Source organism: Ostrea edulis, chromosome 7 (assembly GCF_947568905.1).
Source record: "Ostrea edulis chromosome 7, xbOstEdul1.1, whole genome shotgun sequence".
NCBI classification, from domain to species: Eukaryota; Metazoa; Mollusca; class Bivalvia; order Ostreida; family Ostreidae; genus Ostrea; species Ostrea edulis.
Genome location: NC_079170.1, coordinates 78,557,413 through 78,562,678, shown reverse-complemented (window position 1 = coordinate 78,562,678; position 5,266 = coordinate 78,557,413). Strand labels below are relative to the sequence as shown.

Sequence of the window (5,266 nt, the reverse complement as noted above, 5' to 3'; positions counted from 1 at the left end):
GTGTTGCGAATTGAATGGCATAATGACACATTTCGGGATTCTTTTCATCTTAATAAATCTTTATATCAATGCTAAAGCATGATAAACGACAAACGTTGTTCTACAGTAAAGTCGCTAATTACGGAGGGTCACCAGTTCCAGGTCACCTCGCGGGTATGTTAAGGCAGGTCATGCTTCATTTATGCACGTAAACTGCATAATTTTCAAAATATGTCCTACACAGAGAGAGGGAGCTACTAACTCTTAAGACTGATTCTATGTAACTATCAAAATTCAGTGGCCACGGTATGTCACAGATTTTTATGAAACTTTGTGTGTAACAATATTATGATAGATATAAAGCAAAAGGGACATGCAAAGGTTTGACTTAGCAACGGTTGCCATGGAAACCGATCCTCTAACAACAGCTGGACAAGATATGCACATGTATGTTATATTATGAAAAATCAAAAATTAAACGCTATTGTTTATAAAAACAACAATTGTAAAAAATATTTTGAGCTAGGTTCTAACTTTTAGAAAAAATTTTGTATTTATTTAATCCTTGGAAACAATAGAAATAATTATTTTTATGATGTATAAGGGTTTGATATATGTAATTTTTAGAGAGGGATAAAATATATTTGCCCAGTCATTTGGTGTAAACTCACATGCTAGTAAAATGTATTGAATCTTACTTTAAAAAAGTACAGAAACACATTTGTGGAGAAACCAAAGGTAAACACATAAACCAGTAGTTTCCTCTGGTGCACAAACCAAAATACACCAGAAAGAGTTATTGCCCTTTGTAACACTCTCTTGTATTGGAGATATGAACAGCCTTCATTTGTTTTCAGTATGGCAGGAGGTGGACATTGAGTTTTTATTCAATTTGTTCTTCAGAAGTTTATCAATATCAGATGCTCTTTGTTCACTTAATTCACTACCACGATCTTTATCTTCAATTGTGCTAAAGGATTCCGGTTTATTTCATGGAATACAAATCCGTTTGACCTTTGCCATTGTCACCGGACTCTAGCATCCAATCGTCTACGTATTCGTAGAAAAAGTAAATGTTGTGGAATTTAACGCTTTATTGCATCACATCCGACTAAAAAAATGACCAGGGAAACAGAAGGCTGACAGACATATTCATAGAAAATATGAAAAAGCCCTGCCTGTTGCCGTGTTGGAACTTGTATTGACGTAAGTATTCTATTTGATTTAGAATCCAAATTCTAAAGTAAAGGCTGAATAAAATGTATCAGAAAATTTGGCTTTTAGTAAACATATGAGAACCCCAATTTATTTTATACTGCCAGCCAGGCTAGTCAGCTATAGTGGTATACATGTAGACTGAACATTGTAAGTAATCCTGTCATTTACTGCATGGGTGTACAATATAGAATACTAGTTAAGTATGTCCCCAACCTAACATTCACTCAGGGAGTTTCCTATCACATTTACACAGAGTTCAGGATCGGTAAAAATTGGGGAATACTTATAAAATCATGTTTCATGTGGAAATTTTCAAAAGGACTAGGCTTAATTTATGTAATCCTAAGTGATGACCTCTCTCTCTCTCCCCCCCCTCTCTCTCTCTCTCTCTCTCTCTCTCTCTCTCTCTCTCTCTCTCTGACTGTCAAGTTTACAATAAAAACAAACATGTGAATGCCTGTGTGCATTCTAGATAAAGATTGTTAAAATCATATATATTGGTGAGCCAGGCTACTTTCAAGTTTGTTTACCTGTGGTAACCCCCACTAATATGTGATCGTTCTAATCTACAGAAGAAATCACACAAATACTATTATGATTTAAAGTTTTCTCATCTCTGTAACTATGAACTTTAGGACACTTGATTTGGAAAAATTAAATGATGAAAAATTGATGATTTTGAATTGGGTCCTGTAACTGGGCCCTCAAATTTTAATACATGTAGGTCCTGTCAACTGAAGTAAATCAAAAAATATTAAATGTAAATTGTAAATATTCAAATACTTTTGAATTCTTACTTTTTCATCCAATAATCACATATTTTGGCCAAAGTACATGACCACTATTTTATGTAATTAATGTGTGCTTTTCTGTGTTTCAGCTGTATGAGCATCATACTGTGCAACTCTCCTAAAGATGGAGTTGACCAAGTTGCTGACTTTGAGGAGGTAAATATTCAGCATTAATACATACACATTGAATACATAATTTGAAATTCAAATTTTGAATCCCAGTATTATAAATCCTAAAACAAATTAATAGATGTGGGGAATGTGGTACATTGGGTTTAGTTTCTTGGTTATAGAGCCTGCATGGAAACTGAATTCTCTAGAATAATCGCAGGAGACCATCCATTTTTTATGCGACATGATGACTTGAAACGTTTTCATCACAACTTCCTAAAAAAAATTTATTCCTTCACTTGATTAGCATACTCAAAAAGACTAGTTGTTTTGTTGTCAATGACGCACATATATATGTACACATGTGTATGAGCTCAGTATCATTTGTAAAAATGATTAATTCTAATTAGGTCAATGTTGAGAATCACTCAAGTGACCTACATGTTGCTATTTGTGTGCGTCAGTCATCATAAGACGTTAATTGAACATTAATATTTTTTCTTGATAACCACCCTTCCAATTCTTTTCAAATTTCTTTTAAGCATCTTTGGAACAAGGGGAATTAACATAGATTGTAAATCTAAGGACTCTGGATTGATGGTAGTTTTAAAAATGCTCTATACCAAAATTGAGAATTTTGTTTTAGAACCAGGGTTTGATTTCTTCAATTTTATGGAGAAAACTTTTTCAGATATACACTTCGTTAAATTGTAAAGTTGGGGAAGGGGGGGGGGGGTTATAAGTGTATTTGACATTTATTTGTGTCCAAATTATGCAATTGATACTGAGGATTTCAGTAGTAGTCTGTTTTTAAAACAACAGACATCTAGAATTAAGAGCACAATGAAAGCATACATGTGATAAGGAGGGGGGGGGGGGAGTGACTTCATAATAATGCCTGAAAATTCTTAACAAGTAAATTTTAACAAAAATTTTACATTAGAGATGCCAATTCAAGATAATTAACATGCTTTGTTTATTGGCATCTGGTGTACATTTAGCTACAAGTAGTGTTGTTCATTGTGAAACGATAAATTGATAATGTACATGTATGCGTTGGTTGTACATGTATATGTTTTAGGCATATCTTATTGCATGTTTTGTTGTGTTTGGTTGTCGAAAATATTGATAGAAATTAATAATGAAGAATTGCTGATATACTAAGGACATCATGATTCTGATCTAAAGAAATTGAGGACTAGTTAATATTTACATACTTTGTTACATCATGACCATACATTGCTTGCAAGAAAAACACACATGGGCCACATACATGTAATCAGTGACTAAGACATTTTGTTCAGTTATACTGTTTTCAAGTCATTACACTTAATTCTTAGAAAAATTCCTTAACTGGCAATTGATTGCAATCAGAAATTGCAAATTTTCTATTTATTCCTTACTTGACACCATCGAATGACAGTAATGTGATGCACGCTCCCTGTAATCAGGGGGAAATAACTAGTATACATTGTGAAAAATGTAGCTCATTGATTATTCATATACGTTTGAAATATTTTATGGTTATACAAGATTTTTTACAATAACTATTGAAAAAGACTCGAACACAATTTATGTTCATGTTCTGCATAAATCTTATTAAATCATTGACTCCGCAAAATATTATGACATCACAGGAGAGTGGAACTACCTTAAATAAAGCTGAATGCTTATGAAGGAAAAACAGAAAGGGGTACCAAAATTGCGAATTTCGAAAACACAGGGTTGTGAATGTGGGTCCAAAAGAGTCATATAGTGTATAACATGGATTTTGTAGCCCTTAGAGCTATAGTGATACTTTGAATTTTTTTTTAAATTTGATTAATACTCAGGTAACCAATAAGGTTTGTGGACATCTTGTTAATTTATGAGTATTAACACTATTAATAGCTCTTCAATACAGCATAAACAAATGAATACAAACTGTATCAAAACATAACATCCTTTAGGCCAATTCAACTTAATTAGTAAGATTATCATCCTGGGTCACCAAAAAGTATGGGGCAGACTGTGGGAAGATTTTATTTTTTAATTTTTATTTTCTGAGAAATATATTGATGACAAACGAGTTTTTGTCAACAGAAGTGCATAATTTAATGCCAGATATATAAATCTATGTTATTTCACAGATGATTTTTGAGGGACGGGTGGGCGGGCATGATAATCTATCAACTAAGTAATTAATTAAGTGGTAAAATTACTATTCTAGCATCATGAATGATCTTGTACATGTAAATTTAGTTTAATCAAATTGAATTAGGTGTGTACTGTATGAAAATGTGAAAACTTTTCAATATTTGTTCAACATATTTTTTAGAACTTGAAGAGCAGAAGATGCATTCCATGACTCTTATGTGATATAGAAGACAAAGAAGAGCTCTTGAGAATGGGGAAAAAAACTGCGAGTTTTACAGTCAATGAACACACCTCACGACACAAGTCCATCCTGATTCAGTAAACTATTCTTCTAAGGAAACACCATGACTTAGTTAAGATCAAGTTTTGGTGTCAGAAGACTAATGCAGCTAAAACATTGCAAAATTAACCTGCAAGTGTCTTATGTGACCCTGATCAATAAGGATTCATAACTGAACAGTTGAAGGAAAATCACTATTATAATGATTTTTTAAAAAAGATGACTGTGTTGTTTGGATAACATTGTGATCCATGTTTGTTGAATAAACAACTTTGCAAAAATGAGTTGTTCTGTGTTAATATTATAAATTTACTAATTACTGGTATGTCAACATAGATTACAGTAACACTGAACAAACTTCAATAAATTTTAAAGTTTCATGCAGTTTCTGCAGTAGAAAATGACACCTATTGATTTTCTGGTCCAAAGGTCACCAGGTGCAATACAATACTCTGTACGATTGATGTCTGACCAGTTTCTTCAGAACCCTTTGATTGATAGTGATATTTCATACAGGGGTTGGTCACTGGTAGTATATGGCCCCCATTGATTTTCAGGTCAAAAGATTAAAAATGGCACTCCGCGGCCGAGTGTTTGGAGCATAGCGTTCAAAATTACACGGCCTCAGTCGGCGCGGGTTCGAATCCCGCTCGCGCTGGTATTAAGTGAGAAAGTTTCCCAATTTACTTTTGGAAGGTCGGTGGTGTCTTCCCAGGTACATTGTATCTGGGTTCTCATTTTCATCAATAAA

At 33.4% G+C, this 5,266-nt stretch overlaps 1 long non-coding RNA gene across 1 annotated transcript; it reads left to right on the top strand.

The window, feature by feature from the left end:
- The first annotated feature begins 1,011 nt into the window (after positions 1 to 1,011).
- LOC125650698 (uncharacterized) lies at positions 1,012 to 4,615 on the top strand. The gene is made up of 3 exons (XR_007361064.2): positions 1,012 to 1,185; positions 2,078 to 2,144; positions 4,417 to 4,615. It is a non-coding gene; the product is annotated as an uncharacterized LOC125650698 (long non-coding RNA).
- Positions 4,616 to 5,266: the final 651 nt, after the last annotated feature.